Raw genomic sequence first — 24787 nt, 5'->3', positions numbered from 1 at the left:
TCATATCATCTGCAAAGAGTGATAGTTTGACTTCTTCTTTGCCGATTTGGATGCTTTTAATTTCCTTTTGTTGTCTGATTACTGAGGCTAGGACTTCTAGTACTGTGTTGAATAGTAGTGGTGATAATGGACATCCCTGCCGTGTTCCTGACCTTAGCAGCAAAGCTTTCAGTTTTTCTCCATTGAGAATGATATTTGCGGTGGGTTTTTCATAGATTGGCTTTGATAATATTGAGGTATGTGCCGTCTATCCCTACACTTTGAAGAGTTTTGATCAGGAGGGATGCTGTACTTTGTCAAATGCTTTTTCAGCATCTATGGAGAGTATCATATGGTTCTTGTTCTTTCTTTTATTAATGTGTTGTATCACATTGATTGATTTGCGGATGTTGAACCAACCTTGCAGCCCTGGAATAAATCCCACTTGGTCGTGGTGAATAATCCTTTTAATGTACTGTTGAATCCTATTGGCTAGTATTTTGGTGAGAATTTTCGCATCTCTGTGAATCAAGCATATTGGTCTGTAATTCGCTTTTTTGATGGGATCTTTGTCTGATTTTGGGAACAATGTGATGCTGGCCTCATAAAATGAGTTTGGAAGTTTTCCTTCCATTTCAACTTTTTGGGACAGTTTCAGGAGAATAGGAATTAGTTCTTCTTTAAATGTTTGGTAGAATTCCCCCGGGAAGCTGTCTGGCCCTGGGCTTTTGTTTGTTTGGAGATTTTTTTTTTTAAAGATTTTATTTATTTATTTGACAGAGAGAGATCACAAGTAGGCAGAGAGGCAGGCAGAGAGAGGAGGAAGCAGGCTCACTGCTGAGCAGAGAGCCCGATGCGGGGCTCGATCCCAGGACCCTGAGATCATGACCCGAGCCGAAGGCAGAGGCTTAACCCAATGAGCCACCCAGGAGACCCTGTTTGGAGATTTTTGATGACTGTTTAAATCTCCTTACTGCTTATGGGTCTGTTGAGGCTTTCTATTTCTTTCTGGTTCAGTTGGTGTAGTTTATATGTCTCTAGGAATGCATCCATTTCTTCCAGATTGTCAAATTTGTTTGCATAGAGTTGGTAATGTATGTTCTTATAAGTGTTTGTATTTCTTTGGTGTCAGTTGTGATCTCTCCTCTTTCATTCATGATTTATTTGGGTCCTTTCTCTTTTCTTTTTGACAAGTCTGGCCAGGGGTTTATCAATCTTACTAATTCTTTCAAAGAACCAGCTCCTAGTTTCATTGATTTGCTCTATGATTTTTTTGGTTTCTATTTCATTGATTTCTGCTCTGATCTTTATGATTTCTCTTCTCCTGCTGGGTTTAGGGTTTCTTTCTTGTTCTTTCTCCAGCTCCTTTAGGTGTAGTGTTAGGTTATGTACCTGAGACCTTTCTTGTTTCTTGAGAAAGGCTTGTACCGCTATATATTTTCCTCTCAGGACTGCCTTTTCTGCGTCCCACAGATTTTGAACCATTGTGTTTTCATTATCATTTGTTTCTATGAATTTTTTCAATTCTTCTTTAATTTCCTGGTTGACCCATTCATTCTTTAGAAGGATGCTGTTTAGTCTCCATGTATTTGGGTTCTTTCCAAATTTCCTCTTGTGATTGAGTTCTAGCTTCAGAGCATTGTGGTCTGAAAATATGCAGGGAATGATCCCAATCTTTTGATACCGGTTGAGACCTGATTTAGGACCGAGAATGTGATCTATTCTGGAGAATGTTCCATGTGCACTAGAGAAGAATGTGTATTCTGTTGCTTTGGGATGAAATGTTCTGAATATATCTGTGATGTCCATCTGGTCCAGTGTGTCATTTAAGGCCTTGATTTCCTTGTTGATCTTTTGCTTGGATGATCTGTCCATTTCAGTGAGGGGAGTGTTAAAGTCCCCTGCTATTATTGCATTATTGTTGCTGTGTTTCTTTGAGTTGGCTGCTCCCATGTTAGGGGCATAGATATTTAAAATTGTTAGATCTTCTTGTGGACAGATCCTTTGAGTATGATATAGTGTCCTTCCTCATCTCTTATTAGTCTTTGGCTTAAAATCTAATTGATCTGATATAAGGATTACCACCCCTGCTTTCTTCTGATGTCCATAAGCATGGTAAATTGTTTTCTACCCCCTCACTTTAAATCTGGAGGTGTCTTTAGGTCTAAAATTAGTTTCTTGTAGGCAACATATAGATGATTTTTTTTTGTTTTTATTATTATTTTTTTAATCCATTCTGATACTCTGTGTCTTTTGATTGGGGCCTTTAGCCCATTAACATTCAGGGTAACTATTGAGAGATATGAATTTAGTGCCATTGTATTGCCTGTAAGGTGAATGTTACTGTATATTGTCTCTGTTCCTTTCTGATCTACTACTTTTAGGCTCTCTGCTTAGAGGATCCCTTTCAATATTTCCTGTAGAGCTGGTTTGGTGTTTGAAAATTCTTCCAGTTTTTGTTTGTCCTGGAAGCTTTTTATCTCTCCTTCAATTTTCAATGATAGCCTAGCTGGATATAGTATTCTTGGCTGCATGTTTTTCTTGTTTAGTACTCTGAATATATCATGCCAGCTCTTTCTGGCCTGCCAGGTCTCTGTGGATAAGTCTGCTGCCAATCTAATATTTTTACCATTGTATGTTACAGACTTCTTTTCCCGGGCTGCTTTCAGGATTTTCTCTTTGTCACTAAGACTTGTAAATTTTACTATTAGGTGAGGGGGTGTGGACCTATTCTTGTTGATTTTGAGGGGGATTCTCTGAACCTCCTGGACTTTGATGCTTGTTCCCTTTGCCATATTGGGGAAATTCTCTCCAATATATCTATCTTCTGCTCCCCTCTCCCTTTCTTATTCTTCTGGAATCCCAATTTTTCTAATGTTTTTTCAACTTATGGTGTCACTTATCTCTCGAATTCTCCCCTCGTGGTCCAGTAGCTGTTTGTTCCTCTTTTGCTCTGCTTCTTTATTCTCTGTCATTTGGTCTCACATTATAAATTTTTACTTACTATCAGGGTAGTGTTTCCAGGAACGCTTTCTATAACATTTACATATCAATTCACTGTAGCACTGGTGTGTCAGTGCCAACTTTCACAAACTGGATGTAGTTATGGTAATAAACAAAGAAGGGACATTTGGTTTCCACTCTGCTAACAAGGAAAAATTTGAAGGAACTAAAAAACTAATAGCTCTTCTTAGTTCTGTCAAAGGAGTAAGAAAGCAGTTTCTTTCCAAATTAGTGGGACAGGAAGGGGAATACAGACCATCACACCCTACCTAAGTATAAACCTAAATGTCTGTGGCAACCAATTGAGAGGGTAGGAAAACCTGAACTCTAATGGACAAATTTCTGGAGGCTTAGCGTGTGATGAACCTGTGAGATCCACAGCAGTCCCCACTAAGAACAGAACCCAAAGCAGGGCTTGATCTCACTATCCTGAGACCAAAACCCAGAGTCAGATGCTCTACTGACTGAGCCACCCAGATGCACCAGTGTGTGATTTTTAAAGCCACCATTATTAATATGCTAAGGACTCTATGGGAAAAAATGAGACATTGTGCCATAACAGATGGGTAATGTAAGCAGAGAGTTGGAAATTTGGGGGGGGGGGGATGTAGTAACTAGAGATTGAGAAGGGTAGGAGTGTTAAAGTCTAATTCAGTATCCCTGGCAACTGCTCAAGTATGTTCATGCTTCTCAACTACCGAGAGAGAAATAAATGAGGATAGGAAAGGCCTTTTCCAGCTTTTGTCTGATTTTTTTCTTGTATTTAGAGCTGATCTAAAACATAAATACCAAATTCTTAATAAAAAAATGATACAAAGTAATAATCACTGTGCTGTAAATACTAACATACCACACAAGACAGTGTTTAGATGCCCTCAGTGGAAAAGGTATGTCCATTCTACTCCCAAAGAACTGAGCACAACATTTCAATTTTTCATTGTTCATGGATCTGGGGTTTGTACATATTTTGATATTTAACATCTTATCCTATATCTTCGCTGTGCCTATCCTTTAACATCCCCCTCCTCCAAATCATAAATTCAAAATTTTTACATTACCCTTAGATTACAGAACCAAGTTTTTCTCATTCTTATTTCTCATTCACTATTCTGTGAATAGCTCTTGATAAAGTTACTTTCTTAAGCATATGTGTTTTCATGGTGACTAACTCAGAGTTTCTCAAAGAAATAACCTAAGAATCATCAACATAGGGGAAAATGTGAATCACTTCTGAGAAGGAAAAATGTTATTTACTTTTAAGACACTTCAAAGATTACCTCAGAAGATAACATAAGTAAGAAGGAGTATGTGAGGAGCATAAATGAAGGCTTGGGAAATGTGCCTCCCCTCATGTGAGGGAAAAAGCCTTCTTTCCTAGGGGTGGAAAATATAAAACTGTCAGCAGAAACGCTGAGTTCTCCACTCAGGGTTTGTGGCCAGAGAATGAAAACAGGCCTGGGTTAGTATGTTGGAGGTACCGTCTCCTTCATGCATCTGGGGTTTATTTCAGATTTTGGAGAATCAGAAGGTGTAGCCTGGACACAGCTACCAATCCTGGGCTCACTGTGCAGGGTAAGAGTGGTGCTGACTGAAACCACCTGAAGCTGCTACAGGGAAGAAATGTCTTGACAGTGCAAGAAAGGTTCTTGCCCTGTCTACTGTCCCCTCTTATTTCCTCCCCCTTGTATTGGCACCTGAGATAAGAAAGTAAAATTACTCTAAAATGTTCTCCATTTGTTTGTATCTGAAAGACTTAGGTAGGGACACCATGATCTTTGAGAATCCATCTAAAACAATTACAGACAGCACATCCATTAGAGGAATGAATTTTTTCCTTCTTTGACATAGATGTAGTAAGGAACAAGAGGAACATTAAAATAATTGGTATTTCCAGTAAGATTTAAGAAACCCAACATTATGCAGTTCTACAGAAAGGTCATGTTAAGAAAGCATGACTTTACTAAATAAAGATTATTTAGTAAAAAAAAGATAATTGATAGGGTGAAGGGGTGGCACAGTTGGTTAAGCATCTAACTGTTGATTTTGACTCAGGTTGTGATCAAAGGGGCATGAGATATGGGACTCCATATTCAGCATGGAGTCTCCTTGCTAAGGAGATTTTCTCCCTCTCCCTCCTCCCCTCTCACTTAAGTAAGTCTTAAAAAAATAACTAATTTTAAAATGTGAGGAAGTTTAAACATGGTATCAGATTCTGAAGAACAAATAATCAAAAGTCAAACAAAAATATTTTGATATACAGAGGAATGAAAAGTAATAAATGGTAAAAAACCTGTAGAAGAGACCTAATATTTTCAGTATAAATATTTACAAAGATATATTTCATAAACTTGGGAACAAAAATAGAGTTTTTTTTTAATGTCTATAGCAGCAATGTCCACAATAGCCAAACTATGGAGAGAGCCTAGATTTCCATCAACAGATGAATGGATAAAGAAAATGTGATATATATAGATAGATAGATATATCTATATATATCTATATGTATATATAGATATATAGATATATATATATAGGAATATATATATATATAGGAATAGTACGCAGCCATCAAAAATTAAATCTCGTCATTTGCAATGTTGTGCATGGAACTAGAGGGTATTATGCTGAGTGAAATAAGTAAACCAAAGAAAGACAGTTATCGTATGATCTCTCTGATATGAGGAATCTGAAAGGCAGGGTGGGGGTTCGTGGGGGGAAGGGAGGGCAAAATGAAGATGGGACCAGGGAGGGAGACAAACCATAAGAGGCTCTTAATCTCAGGAAACAAACTGAGGGTTTCTGAAGGGGAGGGGAATGGGAGGAATGGGGTGGCTGGGTGATGGACACTGGGAGGGTATGTGCTATGGGGAGTGCTGTGAATTCTGTAAGACTGATGAATCACAGACCTGTACCCCTGAAGCAAATAATACATTATATGTTAATAATTCTTAACTCGTAATTAATGGCTATTGTCCCTAACTGGCATGTGGTTTAGTAACTCTGCTTTGATCTGAATGATCTAAAACATAGGGACTTTTAGTCACTTTTAGAATCTTACTTCAAAAGCTTCCAATGTCAAAAAAGACAGCTGTAAACTTCAAGCTGTTGATTCACAATATGGCCAATATGTTATTCATTACTGTGGTGCAGGCTTCACTGCCACATAGCATTCACATTTTAAGAGGTCTGATGGGCAACTGTTCTTGGGATGCTCTCCTGGTTTAGACTCTTACACAGGTAATACGATCCACACCCCTTCCTTATCTTAGACTCATAGGCTCAACCACTCTCCATCAAACCATGGTCTGTATCAGGGTGTCCAAGCCCAACACCTTGGAAGGTTCATTCACATACTGAGCCAGAAGAAAACCAGACTCACGGTCTGCTTTCTAGAGTCTAAATCCCCAGCTCGATCTCCTCCCACCTGATTTAGGAGTCCTCCTTTGAGGCCAAAAATAACTTTACCTGCCTATAAACTTTGATCTGAGCCACTGAGACCTAATCCCATGAAGTTCCTTGGCTTCTGTTATGGAGACAGAGATCCTAGTCTTTGTTTTTGCATGTGTAATATGTTCTAGCCCGAGCTTGGGCAGTTTGAGGTAGTTAATGTCTCTTTTCCAAGGTGAACAGACAACCGCCAAAGATAAAAATGTCCTTGCCAAGAAATACTTGGCGCCTGATGGTAATGAATGACAGGCTCTCTCCAGGTTCCTTCTAAATACACCACACACAGTTGTAAGTATTTATGTGCCGAACGTAGGAGCTCTGAAATTTATATAGCAAATATTTACATACTTAAGAGGAGAAATGGACAGCAATATAATAATAGGAGGGGACTTTAATACCCCTTTTATATCAATGGATAGGTCATCCAGACACAATATCAATAAGAAAACACTAACCTTAAGAGGACATGTGAGACCAGATGGACTTTACAGTTCTGTAGAGAACAGTCCATTCAAAAGGAACAGATATGCATATTTAACTGTACGCAAAATACTCTCCAGGATAGATCTGATGTTAGGCAACAAAACAACATGCTGCAATGACCAGTGGCTAAATGAAGAAATCCAAAGAGAAATCAAAATACCTGAGATGAATGAAAAGGGAAATACAACTTAGCAAATTTGACAGATACGGCAACTGCAGTTCTAATGGGGAAGTACACCGTAATGAATGCCTACAACCATTGTCAAGAAGAGCCTCCAGCAACTTAACTTTATACATCAAGGAACTATAGAAAGAACAAACAGAGCCTGAATTTAATAGATATAAGGAAAGAACAAAGGCCAGAGTGAAATCAATAGACACTTGGTGCCTGATGAGTAAAAAGACAAAAAGATCAATGAAACTAAGCTGGTTCTTCAAAAAGTAACAAAACTGACAAAACTTGAGCTAGAATCGCCAAGACAGTAAATTACGTATGTTTAACATAAAGATGTGAAAGATATGCACAAAGAAAGCTGTAAGACACTGATCACATTGAATAAGGCACAAATACAGGGAAAGAAATTAGAATAATTAAAATGATTGAAACATCCATACCACCCGAAGAAGTCTATAAATTCTAAACAATCCCTATCAAACTTCCCATGTCTTTTCTCACAGAAATAGAACCAAAAATCCTAAAATCTGTATGTAACCATTTAAGATTTTGGAAGGCCAAAGCAATCTCAAGAAGAGCACATCTGAGAACATCATGCTCCACATTTTTCAGGCAAATATAAATGGTTTCCTAGAGGATGGGGAAAGGGAAACTGAAACCCTCCCATTTTTGTCTCCTGCAGAGAGAAGAAAGAAACTCTCAAGTTCAACCAACATGATTGGCTTCTCTCTTCCATCCTCGACCTCCAACCTAGAGACAGCTGGAGTGTAGTTGGCATCTTCTTGAACGACCGTTCTGTTCACTTGGTCAGCGGGCTGGTTTTAACTCCAACTGTGGGCCATAAAGCTCACTCATGTCCATGGCTGCACTGAGTATAGTAGATACTTTTAAGTTTGTCTGTGTCTCTACATTTGTATGTATACATATGTTAGCATAACCAACTCCGGGTTCCCCAGAGGAACAAAACCAACAGGAGGGGAGGGTGTGTGTATGTACGTGGGAAAAAAATGTTATACATATTATATAATATATACATTTATATTATATATTCTAAAGCTATTATTTATACATAATATAAAAATCATAAATTATATATAAATATAAATTATGTATTTTCTATAATCATATACAAATTATATAGAAATGTATTTCTATTTATTATTTATAATGTATTTTATAATTTTGCAATTTACATGTAATTATATACTTATGATTATTTTATAATTATATACTAATTATATATATATATATATTAAGATTTTATTCATTTATTTGTCACAGAGAGATATCACAAGTAGGCAGAGAGGCAGGCAGAGAGAGAGGGGGAAGCAGGCTCCCTGCCGAGCAGAGAGCCCGATGCAGGGCTTAATCCCAGGACCCTGAAGTCATGATCTGAGCTGAAAGCTCAGGTACCACTGAGCCAACTAGGTGCCCCTATATATATTTTTTTAAATGGAAACATAGATGCCTAGTCATCTAGATTTCACGGGTCCTTATAATCTCTCTTCTTGTGTTTTGGCAGAGTTGAGTTCAATCTCTTACTCCTATTGTGATAGCCTTGAATAAATTCTCTTGCCATTTTAACAAGTATGCAGTACAGTTTTTCTTTCACAGACAAAAAGAGAAAGTTTCAAGCAAATATGGTCATGTATGGAAATATGAGTTGACTAGTACTCTTTTGTATGATGGGTAAGCGTGGTCCCTTGAGTTCAGTTGGGTTTGAAGATTATCTACTTATGGTAAGAACAATCTATCTGTTAAACAACTTTTTGCTGTGGGACTTTAAGAGAGAGTGAATGGAGAGCCTATTTATGTTAGAATTTGGCAAGTTGAATGAGTTGAAAAGATGTAAGAGCAGTAGAGTTTGAGTATGGGCAAAATCTTTTTGGAATGATGAAGCATGAATTCCAGGTAAAACAAGGAAGACAGTGAAAAACAGAACATTCAAACAACTATGACATTTATAAATATATATTCAGAATGAATTCAGCAGTTGACTGTGGAAGTACACTGAGAGATAATATTTTACAAAGATGAGTGATTAAAAGGAAATATGCACAGGAAAAAATCAGAATATTCCTTTTAATTGATTTCGGGAAAATGTTTGATATAATTCAGGCTTATTTATGAGCAAACTCTTCATGAATAGAAGGTAACTCCCTCATCCAGGACCAATGTTTTCAATAAATAAAGCAAATGAAATATAATAAAAATATAGGACAGTCAGTTAACTTTTCCCTATAGGTCCAGAACCAAGAAAAATATATTCAATTTGGGGTTGTAATGGAAGAGACAAATAATTGTCAGTAAGATCAATGTGACAGAGCAGCAGTGAGAGAGGGAAAAGGTAGATGACTACAGGTCTGAATCTCAGAGGATCCTGGTATTTGTGACTGTCTTTGTGTTTCCACAATGGAGTGGTTAACTCTTAGGAAGTTACAATGGAAAGAAAAAAATGAGATTTTCTCTTGGTAACGAAAGACATAGTATGTAATGAAAAAGAAAGACACAGATTTAAAGAGATAAAAGGAAAAGGAGTCATCGAAAATCAGGATGCCATTAATCAGTGGCATGATAGAAGTTTCTTTTTTAAGGGGCGCCTGGGTGACTCTGTTAAGTGGCCAGCTCTCGATCTCGGCCTAAGTCCTGATTTCAGCATCCAGAGATCAAGGGGACCCGGGCCTTTGTGCTAACCAGGGAGTCTGCCTCAGATTCTCTCTATTTCTGCCCCTCCCCCCACTCACGCATGTGCTTTCTCTCCCTCTAAAATAAATAAATCTTGAAGTTTCTTTACTGTAAGATACCCTAAGTAACTGCAGGAGGACCTTAAGAGTTAGGAAGAGTTGTAGAACTACCTAGGTGAAAAGGAGTAACAGATTTAGCAAGATAAAGATAACCTTCATCAGTAGCCAGGAAACGTTACACGCCTTGGGCTTTGATGAAAATAAGGGTCCAAAGCTGGATAGGGCTTGATCTTCTCTTCAAAGTGGAGAGACGCTGCTCAGTAACTTGACAACCTGTCCACCAATACCCTCAGAGTAACTCCTACCATTAAGTGTACCCTTTCAACATAACCCAGCTTTTCCTCTTTAATATCACACACTGCTTCCCACCTTCTGTTGTCACACTCCAGCTACACAAAAAGCTACAGGGATCTGATCTTTTTTTTTCCTACCTTTGACTTTTCTTTCAAACTCATTTTTTAAAAAGATTTTATTTATATGTGTGTGTGTGTGTGAGAGAGAGAGAGAGAGAGTGAGTGAGCGAGCAAGGGAAAGAGATAAGCGGTCTCTTTACTGAGCATAGAGCCCAAGAAAGGGCTTGCTGTCAGGATCCTGAGATCATGACCCGAGCTGAAATCCAGAGTCAGATGCTTAACCGACTGAGCCACCCAAGCGCCCCTCAAACTCATTTTAATAATATCTGATTGCAAGAAAATTTAAACCTCCTTTTTCTGTACCAAGTACCTATTCAGTTTTAACTTCACAAGTGCCATTTTCTACTAGCCTGTTTACTGGTCTATGCTCTCCTTACAACTGAAGGTATTTAGGGAGGAATTTATCTTGGCCACCAGAGTATCCCTACAACCCTGGGCCAGGGACCTAGTAGATTCTCAGTAAGTATTTACTAAGTGAATGACACAGCTAGCCATTTGAAGAAGTAAGCTGTAACAAAGGCACCACCTTTACTAAATGCTATTTAGTTCCCAATGAAATAGAGAATGCTAATTTCCTATCCCTATGTATTGGATAGGTTCTATACAGTCCTATTTGTTTGTAAGTTGATGTATACCTTACATATGATCGATATGATAACATCTAAATAAAATTAGCCCAAGGACTCTAGTGATTAATGTCAGCACAAACTCATACAAACGTGTGTCACTTTCCTTAAATTGAATCGCTATCTCTTCCCATTTTAGTCACCCAGTATCTTCTAGTGTTTTCCATATTCTCACCAATTGTGAGCTTATCAAAGAGACAGTGGGTTAATATGATTCCGGTTAAATGACATCACCAAGATGATGACAAGGTCCTTCCTGACTTAACCCCCACTCACAAGAACAGCTGTCATCTCTTTAAGAACAAGACATCACTGAGAGAATTCTAGAACACAGGAGGTGAAGCTGAAACACTCCTTTGCACCACTGAGTCCAAGGCCAACTGAATTAGGAGGTTAGGAGAAGTGGCTACATGCTGAGGGCACTGTCCCTCTCCCAGGGCAGTGCAGCACCACCTGGAGAGGTCTCTCCTAAGACACTCCTACCTCCAGTGGTGGTGGTGGGGACGTGGGGGACAGCCCACAGGGACAACTAGTTTGCTTCAGCATTGTACATCACTTTGTAAATGACCCATACTCTGGTTTCATGGTGGGGGGCTGCAGGGCCATCTGTGGAGCTCAAGCACTTCCCCAGTGCCACTGCCATAGAGAAGAGAGAGGGGCTTATAACACCCAACTCTCAGATCTGGGCATACAAAGTTCCCCCTGCAGTGCCCAGGAAGGAACCCTAACCACGTGCTGTGTTCATCTGCAGAAGCAAGCCACAGGTGTACTCAGGGTAGGAAACTTGGCAGGGGGCAAACCTGCCTTACTCAGATTCTCAAATGAGAGGTTCTGCTGGTCTTAGAACCTGGTTTGCTCAGGCCCAGGGAAGGTGCGATCCCAGTCCCACCCTCTGGGCAGAGTGTCTCCTAACCACATCTGGCCAGAGGAGCTGGCAGCAGCACCTGGAAACCCCATTCAGGCAGAGAGGCAGGTCGGTAGTGCTAATTGCACTCAAGACAAAACCAGTACCAGGCATAGAGTGTGTCCCTGCTCTCTAGACAGGGAGAGTAATTCATACCCACGACTGAGGGCAGCTCCCAAACCCCTCTTCATGGGAAAGCCTACTTAGAAAAAAAGGGAGTTGCCTATAGTGGCCCTTCCATTCCACCCAGACGAGTGAATTGAAACCCGACCCAACCTGCTATGGCTTCTGGGCCCCATCTGGCCTGAGGAGCTCAAAAGAACACCTGGAAGGTGTGTAGCCAGGAGTGCATGAGCTGAGAGGTAGGAAAGCAGAGATCACTGCCCCTAGAGCAAAGCTAGTACAGGGCTTGGAGGACTCCCCTGGAATGCCCAGGCAGGGTGATTAATTCATAGCCAAGCCTGAGGGAGTCTCTGGCCCCTTTTGATGGACCAGGCCTTTCGGGAGAAATTTAAATATACTTGGAGAGGCCCATCCCCATCCCATCCAGGCAAGAGAACAGAGACATAGCTTTACCCTCTCTGGAGAATATCTCCCATGTCCATCTGACCGGTAGGACTGGCAAGGACATCAGGAAACTGCAAAAACCCAACCAGCCCTTCTTGACATCGATGTCTGACAGGCAGAGCCTATAGTCTGCAGAGAAAAGCCCTATTTATCTAGAGAGTTTGGGATGCAGGATGGATTAAGGCAACAAACCAATAGCTTTACTGACTATAGATACTTCTGCTTCCAGACAAAGTAATTTGTAGCCTGACCCACTAATGAATATAGCCTTCAGCCTGCACAACCACAGAACCCAAGCAGGGCACACAAGAAGCTGGGTAGCTCATCCACCAGCCCGACTTATGGTGGCATTTGAGTAGAGAGCACGGACCTTGGCTTTCCCTAGATGCAGTACAAAACCAGTGGTCTCACCAGACTGGGTAACTCAGTACCCACTGAACTGATTCAAACCTTCAAACAATGAGCTGTACAAGCTTTGGGTCTGGTTCTGCTGCCTTGTGAGGACAGGGAAGCAAATTCAGAGCTCCCTCTATTATTCAATATAGTAACCAGTCCTGACCATTTAGTGAGGCCGACCAGAGAATTCAGACAACCCCAGACCCCATCCTACAGCCTCACTTGAGTAGGGACTCAAGCCAGCAGTACTATCCTACTGTTCTCAGCCAACTGCATACCCTCCCATCCCCAACATCAGAGCTCATATGCCTCACCCAAAAATAGACCACAAGAGCAGACCCACCTGTCCAGGACATTATTAGCGTATGTGCCCAGACACCCAACTGAACAAACTTGGGAAGATGTATCTGGGCATCTAGATACCAAATAAGAATAGAAGGAAAACAGAAAATCAGGTAAATACAACATCACCAAACACAATAAATAAAGCTCCAACAACTGTCCCTAAAGAAATGAAGATGTGGGGCCCCTGGGTGGCTCAGTGGGTTAAAGCCTCTGCCTTCGGCTCGGTTCATGATCCCAGGGTACTGGGATCAGCCCCTGCATCGGGCTCTCTGCTTGGCGGGGAGTCTGCCTCCCCCACTCTCTCTGCCTGCCTCTCTGCCTACTTGTGATTTCTGTCTGTCAAATAAATAAAATCTTTTAAAAAAATGAAGATGTATGAACTGTCAGACAAAGAATTCAGGATAATCCTCTGAAGGACATTTGGCAAACAAGAAAAACACACAGACCACTACACAGTTAGGAAAACAAGGCATGACTAAAACAAGTTTGGGCAAAAAACAGCAACCACTAAAAAGAAAACCAGAAAGATTTAATGACTGAATTTAGTAATTGCCTACAGAACTTTAGAAGCAGATTTGACCATCCAAAAGAATCAGTGACCTGGCTGGGTGATGGACATTGGGGATGGTATGTGTTATGGTGAGTGCTGTGAATTGTGTAAGACTGATGATTTACAGACCTGTACCCCTGAAGCAAATAATACATTATATGTTAATAAAAAAAAAGAGAGAGAAGGATAAAACACACACACACACACACACACACACACACACACACACACACAAACTCACACACACATGAATCACTGACCCAGAGAATAAGGCATTTCTAATCATTCAATTACAATAGGGGAAAAAGAAGTAAAAAAGCCTCTGGGTCCTATACACACAATGCAGAGAAACGAGAGTACATGCATACCTTGGAGGTACCATGGATTTGGCTCCAGACACCACAATTTTAAAATATCACAATAAAGCCAATCAAAGCTTTTGGCTTCTCAGTGCCTATGATTTCAGCAAATGTGCACTGAAGTGACCACAGTTTCTCAGTGCATACAAAATTGTGTTTACCTATGCTGTCGACAATTAACTATAATAGCATTATGTCTAGAAATACAGTGCACATACCTTAATGAAAAAATGCTTTATGGCTAAAAAATGCTAACTATAAAGTGGCCTTCAAGTGCAATCAGATGGAGCCATTGCCCTCTCTGGAACCAAGCCTGATAATTGGCACACGGTGGGTCATTTGTAAATGTTCACAGAGTTGCATGTACAAGTTGATATCATAATAAAACCAAATCAACTGGTAATAGACTTCTATGCTTTAAAAATATTTATGTATTCGAGAAGACAGAAGTCACAAGAGTTTTGAGTTCCCTTAGGATATTTATGAGATTTAAGTTAAAATTGGAATTATATGGTCTTAACAAAGTGAATGGTAAATCAATAAAATGTATGCTCATCTTTTTAATTTACTTTCCTCCCCTCTGCCCCCAGTATCTCTATCTCATTCCTAATTTAGGTCACTTAGTAGATGGTCTAGTAAATTCACCTCCTAATGTTCAGCACTGTGTTCCCTTATATTTGCTTGTAGGATTTTCAAGGACACTTTGCATAACACTCTAAATGAAAGAGAAGCAAGATTGTTTTATCGCCCATCTAATTCAATATACCCATTCCCCAAATAATTTCATGCCTTTCTTGCTCAACAGGAAAAAAAATGCTATGTTGTTTATCATTCTTTAAGACTGAAGAATGTAACTGTTTCTTCAGGAACAACCTCTAGTAAAGCAAAATCCATTCATAATAAGTCTGCTTTGATGCTTTTTACTATAAGTGCTAGAATACAGTTCACTAAGAAAAGCACCTGGTTATCTTTAAGGCTAGGAACAGGAGACCCTAGACATGCTTTCTGCAAGTTATACTTGAGGTAGTGTATAGTCTCAGAACACAGCTCCCCGCTTTCTGGAGCCAGCATCATAGAATCAGTCCACCAGTCGTGCTGGTATCATTTTATGTTGAAGAGTCTACCCTGTTCTGTCCTCTTCTGAGATGACTCACTACAATCTCAATATGATGTTTCTCTTTTTTCTGCTTGAACTTAACATCCATCACTACTGATCTTCCAAAGGGTTTTAACTGAGGTAGAAATAGGTCATAACTTTTTATTAATATCCTTAGAATTAGGTGCTTTTTGAAAAATCCCAAGTTGAAATACACAAAGCATCCCTTACTACTTACTTATTTTTATTTAAATTCGATTTAATTACCGTATAGTGTATTACTAGTTTCAGAGGTAATTTAGTGATTCATCAGTTACATATAACATAAAGACAATGTACATTTCTATGATGAATCCTTTATAATAACTAAAAATGTTATGAATGAGTATTTATTGTTAAGGAAAAACATTAACAATATATTGCCAAAAGAGAAAAACCTAATCATATAGTTTGAATCTTTGTGTTAATATAGATAAGTTTGTACAGAGAAGAGACTAGGAAGACAAATACCGCGGTATTGACAGTGGCTGTTTCTAGGGGACAATTCTGGTGGATATAGGGAATATGGAGAATGTGGTGCCCCTCCCTTTCTAAGCTCTCTTCTTTGAGAAGGTATTACTCTTTGGTGGAACAGAAGAGTAACTGGCTTGTTCATCCATTGAGCTAAAGAAATTTTACTGTAATACGAAATAAGTTATTAAGAAAAATAAAGATGTAATTAAATAACATTTTCAAGGTATCCTTCCTGACATTTTCTGTCATTACAGTAATTTCTTGGGGCGCCTGGGTAGCTCAGTTGGGTCTTTGACTCTTGACTTCGGTTCACATCATGGTGTCTGGGTCCTGAGACCAGCCCAGAGTCAGGTTCCTCACTGACCATGGAGGCTGCTTGAGATTCTCTCTCTCCCTCTCCTTCCACCCCCCCACTCCTGCACATGCCCACTCTCGCTCTCTTTCTCTCCAAAAAATAAATAAAATAAAACAAAGTAAAATAAAATTTCTTTCACCAGAAGACCTCTTGCCGAGGAACAAAGACCAATTTTTAGCTCAACCTAATTTCTTGGAAGGGTATATTGTAGCAGCAATGACTCAGTTTCCTTATATGAAATAACCCTTGCACTAGCTTTTAGATAATTCAGACAAGGAATTTTTTTTTTTTAAGAACTTATTTATTTGACAGACAGAAATCACAAGTTGGCAGAGAGGCAGGCGGGGGGCGGTGGGGGGAAGCAGGCTCCCTGCTGAGAAGAGAGCCTGATGCGGGGCTTGATCGCAGACCCTGGGATCATGACCTGAGCTGAAGGCAGAGGCTTTAACCCACTGAGCCACCCAGGCACCACAGACCAGGAATATTTTTAAATTGACATTCAGCTAGAGATGATAAAATATTTTTAGTACTCATTTCTATCTAGTAGAATTGATTCTCTGGATAAGATAGTTTCCCCCATGACCTTCAGTAGCTCAAAAGATGGTTTTTTAGTTACCATCATTGATGTTGATAACACAATGTGGCTAGATAGAATATAATGGGTTCTCTGATCCTAGATGGGAACCATCATTTTAATTTGCAATATAGTTAATAAATTATCATACTGTGTTATATCACATGATAATTGGCAAACCTAAGGTTTGTTTTTGCTTTGTTTTGTTTTGAGAACTTCAACAGAAATTTATGTTGAATGCCCCAAGACGATCAAGTGTGTTTTGCTTTGTTTGTTATGATATCAACAGCATTCCCAACACACAATCATTACAGGCACAATGTCCAAATGGCTTTACCCCCTTCCCATCTCCCTTCTGTTCTTCCCATTCTGTACTAGGGAAAGGTTAACTGTTCCAGACGGAGAAAAGGGTCTCCAAGGTAACCAACAAGGATATGGTTGCCTCAGGCCTGCGTTGTAAAGCTTGGGAATCAGGGAATGATGTCTTCTCAACCATCTCTTGTTTTAAAGGTGCTTTGTTAGAGTAATATCTCAGAACAGTAGCCATTCATTTATAAAAGACTGGAGTAGAAAATAAGACGTGAATATAATCTACTTCATTTTATTATAGTTCATTTATCTTCTGAATTATATGAACATACATTAATATATGAGCTGCACACAGAAAAGATGTAATAAAAGAATAATCCAGGGTTTTAATGCTCATTGGGAGTTCTTTTCCATGTGGATCATTATCTATAATTAACAAAAACTGAACTATCACTCTAGACATGAAAATGTATGTTTAGAAGAGTATTACGCCTACCTGGTCCTCCATGACTTAAGTTGTACCTTTCCTATCTCAATAGTTTGAAATTTGGAAATAGCAGGTTGTAGCCCAGTCATTTTCTTAACGGTAGTCAAGGGAATCAGTGACACATTGTAACATTAGAGCCTAAGACCTTTACATGGTTCTATTTGCGGATACTTTCTCTCATTTGTGGATTGTTTTCATTGTAGAGTATATGAAAGACATCTTTTCTAACGTCCATTCTTTTTGCTTAAACTTTCACATGTGGTGGCCTGCTTTTCTCACTTTCACATGTGGTCCATTTCCTGGTTAGTAGTAAATGAGGCAGAGAGGACTATGAGTATTATTTCCCTGCCAGATACTCTGGAAGCCCTGATACTCACACCTGTAGGCTTCAATGCCCATTTCTGGCTTTCAACATGGTGTGCAGAGCGGGGAAAGGGCAGGGTTTAGCAAGAAGGAGCTTCTCCACCACCTGTCCACAAATTACAGCCTCATGTACAGTACTTTGTAAACCATTTTCATTTTCTTTGTGGGTTTAAAGTTTTACTGGTCTGCTTTGGTAAGAGAACAAAGTTTACATGAAGTACTCTGACTTAGGAGCATTCTCTCAACACCCAGCAGTTCTGAATAATGGATGATTCCTTGCCATATTCATCATAATCTTTTCCCATTAGATAACCTTAACCATGACCTTGGCTTTTGAAAGCTAAGCTCTTTGTAGTTTTGCTTTATTTTCAGAACTACTAAATGGAAACCACAGAAAATTTCTTTGAGTTGTTAGTTATTGAAACCTTCATCTACCCTTTAAAAAAAAGGTTAATACTGTTTTGAGTGCATAAAACAAAAAGATCTAAGTACAAACTTTTTTCCATTGATAGTATGGAAATTGCATTAATAACCAAAAAGTATTGATGACTAATCTAATTTTCTGCTAGATTCACTCTGAGCAGGTTTTCAGAGTAAAGTCAGGGGGCATGCAGAGAGAGGAGGGAGGGGTCTTTGGACAAGAGGGGCTGGTGATTTTCCCGTGTCCCATGTTTAATAGTGAGAGGTGAGCTGAAGTGGTCCTAAAACTGGGGCACCTGGGTGGCTCAGTGGGTTAAAGCCTCTGCCTTTGGCTCAGGTCATGATCTCAGGGTCCTGGGATTGATCTCCGCATCAGGCTCTCTGCTCCGCAGGGAGCCTGCTTCCCCCCTCTCTCTCTGCCTGCCTCTCTGCCTACTTGTGAACTCTGTCAAATAAATAAAATCTTAAAAAAAAAATGTGAACTTTCTTAAAAACAAACAAACGAACAAACAAAAAGTGGTCCTAAAACTGCCAGTTCTCCCTTCCTCCTTCCTGCTTTCCCCCCTTTCCATCCCTATTAAGTACGTACAAACAATCCAGTCCTGGGCTACAGTGACTTAAACCAAGATGTGCTAAGATATCCCAAGACAATAGACTGTGACATACACTTTCAACTCTTAGAAGTTAAATAAATATTTAGAATATCTAGAATATCTTAGAAGTTAAATAAATATTAAAATACATTTATGGCACATACTGATTTTTCTTTAGTTCCAAAATCAATCAAACTAGCTAAGACCAGTCTTCATGGTTGGTTTACAACTTAAAGATGCCTATTCCACAGGAATCCCCACTGCCAGCAAGAAACCATCACATTCACTCAGTGAGAACACCAATGGCGTGATTGTTGTAGAGCAGCTGCAGGACCTAAGAACTGTCATCCCATGTACACTGTGGGGCCCTATCCCACATTTATGGAATCAAAAACTCTAGAGACGGGGCCATGTGAGCTCATTTTCAAATTCCATGTGTTGGCAAACTGAAAACTTGTGATAATTTGTATCATCAGCAGATACTGATCAAATGACCAAATGAATGTGAGATTGTTCACAGCATGAGCTATAATAACCTGAACCTGGAACGGCCCCAGATGTCTGTAAGCTAACAATGAACACATTTCACCGCCTTTGTTCCCTGGAACGCTACAGCACCGTAACAGTGAGCACATAAAGCTACGTTCAGTGGCGCAGGACCCTCACAGACCTACTAGCAAGGAAAGGGGCAGGACCAATACAGTGTGAATACATATATACATCAAACAGTTCCTTCACGCACATTAGGAAAACAGCTCAACCTCAACTCTGAGCAAACTCCTCTCCACAGGCACAGAACTTGGTACCTCCAAAACAAAACAAAACAAAAACGAAAAACAGAAAAAACAAAACACCCCTTTTCAGATGGCTGGCCCTGGGCCAAGCCACACAGTTGGCCCAGTGGAATCAGGCTGAACCGCAGCTCTTTTCTGCCCCCGTGGCCAACATTCTTTGTGCATTGCAAACTCAAAGTAAACAAGTCAAGTTCTTTATCCTTTCTATGACTTGGTGTCACAAACCAGAACAATAAGATTGTCCGGCTGGATGAGTTTCCATTTTCATCCCCATTTGATGTTTCAAAAATTCTAAGTCATTAAATGCTCCTCTGTGGGGAAGAACCCTGTTCCAAAGCCAGAATTTGAAATGTAATTTACCAATGCAATGAAGTTGTACAGACAGGGATAGTCAAATTATAATTCCCTACAATATAGTTTGTATAATGTTGTTTATGTAGGAAAATTCTTGGTGTTCCTAATGACTAGATCACAAGTAAGCATCTGGAGCCAAACTCCCTTGGAATGTGGAGCCTGCGTCTATCAGGTCAGCACAATCTAGAGGCTCGCCTGCCTGGGATACTGGAATGGTTCAAGTATCAAATCCCTCCTGGCCAGCCTGCACCCATTATTCCCTAGAAGCTGAGTGTGAAGAGGCTGCTCACTTCATTTTCCAGTCCACCAACTTTAGAATAAGCAGGCTAACATGGTCTCTGGGTCACTGCGAAGATACTCCAAGTTAAAACTTAAAGCATGAGTGGAAGCTGTTTGTGCACTGTAAGGCATCATACATGGGAGAAGCACTGTGGGCTAGATGTTTATAGAATAGTAACTAAGAAGCACTCTTAGAAAGGATCCACTATTACACGAATAAAAGATTACCAGGGGTTGTTCTTTCTGCCATATAATAGGCACAATTCCTCATTAAGGGTGCTGAGTTAATATAACATTTTCTTTTTCAAAAAGTGTTTAGCAGTAGTTCATTGTCAAACTTAGTTTGGACTGTCCAAATGAACCCAAGTATTTATATACACAGCCAATGAGTAAGCAACCTCATGGCAGTACTTATCATTTTTTTGTCCCTTATTTTTATAGATTGTTAATGTCCTTCAGAAGTCTATTGTCTTCTAGTATCTGATGAGAAAATAGGAGAGAAGCCGCTATGATGGGACAGATGGTAGCCCTGTTTCCCACATACCCATGTCAAAATATCCTAGCCAGCTAAATACAGGTGTTATGTGCAGTTATCCTTAAACTTGTTACAGTGCTGCCTATCTTCCTTTCCTTCTTTCTTTTCTTTCTCTTTCCTTCATGCCTTCTCTCTTCCTTTCCTTTTCCTTCCTTCCTTTCTTCTTTCCATGGATATAACTATGCATAGGCCTACCTCAGAAATGGCTCAAAAGGCCTAACTTTGGGCCTCTCTGGGCTCTTAACATGCCTTCCTCACTAAGCTTAGTCATTTCTAATTTTTTATTTAAAGCAAGCAATATAGGACTATTCCTTTCACTTGAGCACTTAGAGACCAATCTAGGGTTATAAATTACCCTAATTTCACTTGTAATCTCTCATGGACTAGGAAGGCCAAGGAGAAGAGAGACCAGGGGGTGGGGCAGAGTGGACTGATAGTGGATGATGCAGCAGTCAGAACACATATGAGATTTATGATTACGTTCACCATTTTTTAGGGTGCCACAGACCATGTGCATATAATATTTAGAATAATAACATCAAAAATCACTCATCACAGACAACCATTACAAATATAATGATAATGAAAAAGTGTGAAATATTTTGAAATACCAAAATGTGACAGAGACACCAAGGGAATAAATGTTGTTGGAAAAAAGAGGTACCAGGAGATTTGCTTGATGCACTTTACCCCATTCCTTCAATTTTAAAGAAATGCATTATCTGTAAATCACAAGAAAGTAAAGTGCCACAAAATGAGGTATGCCCATATTTGATTCATGGGAATTCCAGAAGAGGAGAAGGGTCAGAATGCACATTTAGAGCAATAATGGCTGGGGCGCCTGGGTGGCTCAGTGGGTTAAAGCCTCTGCCTTCAGCTCAGGTCATGATCTCAGGGACCGGGGATCAAGCCCCACATCGGGCTCTCTGCTCCTCAGGGAACCTGCTTCCGCCTCTCTCTGTGCCTGTCTCTCTGCCTACTTGTGATCTCTGTCAAATAAATAAAATCTTTAAAAAAAAAAAAGTAAAATGAATACATGGAATGTTCCAAACTTATGGAATGTTGCAAAAGCATTTCTTTCTTTCCTTTTTTTTTTTTTAAGATTTTATTTATTTGACAGAGAGCAAGAGAGGGAATACAAGCAGGGGGAGAGCAGAGGGAGAAGGAGGTTCCTGCTGAGCAGGGAGCCCAATGTGGGTCTCAATTCCAGGACCCTGAAATCGTGACCTGAGCTGAAGGCAGATGCTTCCAACTAAGCCACATAGCTGCCCCCCCCCCCCCCCCCCCGCAAAAGTATTTCTAAGAGGGAAGTATGTAAACAGTAAATGCTTAGGAAGAATTTAAGAAGCCAGGAATATTTCAAGTAAGCAACCTAAGGTTACACTGCAATGGAGAAATAACTAAGTAAGCCAAGCTTAGCTGAACAAGTAATGGAGACCAGAGCAGAAATAAATGAAATAGAGAACAAGCAAAAAAAAAAACCCATATAAAAGATGAACCAAATTCACCATTGGTTCTGGGAAGAACTTAACAAAATTGACAAAACCTTAAATAGACTAAGGTAGACTAATCAAAGGAAGCAGAGAAAGAACCCAAATTATAAAATTATAAATGAAAAAGGAGACGTGACAACTGATAGCATTGACATAGAAAGGATCATAAGAGGCTACTTTGACCAGCCACATGCTGACAGACTGGACAACAAAGAACAAATGGGAAAATTATTATAAATATACAACCTACAAAGACTGAAGTTTTGAAAGAAATAGAAAATCAGAATAGACCAATTACTAGGGAAAGGAGTGCATCAGTAACCAAAACCCTCCTGACAAAGAAAAGGCCATCACCAGATGGCTGCACTGGTGTATTTTACCAAGCACTTGAAGAATTAGCCCCAATCCTTCTTAGACCCTTCCAAAATTTAAAGAGGAGGGAGTACCCACAAACTCATTTCACAAGGCCAAGATTACCCTGATACCAAGTCCAGTTAAGGATGATATCAGAAAAGAATACCATGGGCTAATATTCCTGATGAATATGAATGAAGAAATTCTCAGCAAAGTACTAGGCACATGAATTCAGTAGTACAGTTAAAAGACCATTCACCATGATCAAATGGATTTATCCTGGAATACAAGAATGGCTAGACAAAAGCAAATCAACCAATGTATTATTTCATATTAAGAGAAAAAGGATCATATGATCATCTCAAAAGACACAAAGGAACATTTGAAAATATTCAACACTTATTCATAATAAAGTAATCCTAACAAAAAAGGCATAGAATGAATATATAAGAACATAATAAAAGCCCTATTATAAGCCCATAAGTAATATCATCTTCAATGGTAAAAGACTGAAAGTTTTACCTTTACGATCGGGAACAAGGAAAGGCATCTCACTCTCTCCACTCCTATTCAACAAAGTACAATATGTTTTAGATAGAGCAGTCAGTCAAGAAAAAGAAATGAGAGGCATGAGAACTGGAAAGAAAAAAAATTATTTTTATTTTCAGATGATATGATTTTACACCAAGAAAATCCATACAAAAAACTTTAAAAAGGGAGGAGGAGTCAAGATGACGGAGAAGTAGCAGGCTGAGACTACTTCAGGTAGCAGGAGATCAGCTAGATAGCTTATCTAAAGATTGCAAACACCTACAAATCCAAAGGGAGATCGAAGAGAAGAAGAGCAATTCTAGAAACAGAAAATCAACCACTTTCTGCAAGGTAGGACTGGCGGAGAAGTGAATCCAAAGCAATGGGAAGATAGACCGTGGGGGGAGGGGCCAGCTCCCGGCAAGCAGCAGAGCAACGGAGCACAAAATCAGGACTTTTAAAAGTCTGTTCCACTGAGGGACATCACTCCAGAGGCTTAACCGGGGTGAAGCCCACACAGGGTCAGTGTGGCCTCAGGTCCCGCAGGGTCACAGAAGGATCGCGGGTGTCTGAGTGTCGCAGAGCTTACAGGTATTAGAACGGGGAAGCCGGCTACAGAGACAGAGCCGAGGAGTGAGCTCTAAGCTCTGGGTTACCTTGAACCGGTCACAGGCTCAGTCAGCTCAGAGCACGGTCGGAGGCCAGGGTGACGGAAGTAATTGGGCGCTGTTCTCTGAGGGCGCACGGAGTGGGGCCCCGGGCTCTCGGCTCCTCTGGGCTGGAGACTGGGAGGCCGCCATCTTCATTCCCATCCTACAGAACTCTACTGAAAGCGCTCAGGGAACAAAAGCTCCCAAAAGCAAACCAGAGCGAATTACTCAGCCCGGCCCCTGGTAAGGGCACTGCAACTCCGCCTGGGGCAAAGACACTTGAGAATCACTACAACAGGCCCCTCCCCTAGAAGATCAAGAAACCCAGCCAGGACCAAGTTCACCTACCAAGGAGTGCAGTTTCAATACCAAGGAGAGTAGCGGAATTCCAGAGGAGGAGAAAGCAAAGCACGGAACTCATGGCTTTCTCCCCATGATTCTTTAGCCTTGCAGTTAATTTTTTTCCAATTTTTTTCTCTTCTTCTGCTAATTATTTTTAACTTTTACCCTTTCTTTTTTAACGTTTTTTAACTACTTGATCTAATATAAATATTTTTCCTTTTTATATTTTTTCTTTATTCGTTTTTTTAATTGTTTCATTTTTTTTTTCTTTCTGAACCTCTTTTTATCCCCTTTCTTCCCCCCTCACGATTTGGGATCTCTTCTGATTTGGTTAAAGCATATTTTCCTGGGGTTGTTGCCACCCTTTTAGTATTTTATTTGCTCCTTCATATACTCTTATCTGGACAAAATGACAAGGCGGAAAAATTCACCACAAAAAAAAGAACAAGAGGCAGTACCAAAGGCAAGGGACCTAATCAATACAGACATTGGTAATATGTCAGATCTAGAGTTCAGAATGATGATTCTCAAGGTTCTAGCCGGGCTTGAAAAAGGCATGGAAGATATTAGAGAAACCCTCTCGGGAGATATAAAAGTCCTTTCTGGAGAAATAACAGAACTAAAATCTAACCAAGTTGAAATAAAAAAAGCTATTAATGAGGTGCAATCAAAAATGGAGGCTCTCACTGCTAGGATAAATAGGGCAGAAGAAAGAATTAGCGATACAGAAGACCAAATGACAGAGAATAAAGAA

At 39.9% G+C, this 24787-nt stretch overlaps 1 long non-coding RNA gene across 1 annotated transcript; it reads right to left on the bottom strand.

Annotated features, from left to right (window-relative positions):
- Window positions 1–2989: 2989 nt before the first annotated feature.
- Window positions 2990–23747, bottom strand: LOC125100797 (uncharacterized). The gene is made up of 3 exons (XR_007127660.1): window positions 23698–23747; window positions 23075–23076; window positions 2990–3124 (listed from the first exon to the last, which is right to left on the bottom strand). It is a non-coding gene; the product is annotated as an uncharacterized LOC125100797 (long non-coding RNA).
- Between the last annotated feature and the right edge of the window lie 1040 nt (window positions 23748–24787).

This window comes from Lutra lutra, chromosome 5 (assembly GCF_902655055.1).
Source record: "Lutra lutra chromosome 5, mLutLut1.2, whole genome shotgun sequence".
Taxonomy (NCBI): Eukaryota; Metazoa; Chordata; class Mammalia; order Carnivora; family Mustelidae; genus Lutra; species Lutra lutra.
Note: the sequence above shows the minus strand (reverse complement) of the source record. Positions and strands in the feature narration are given on the sequence as shown.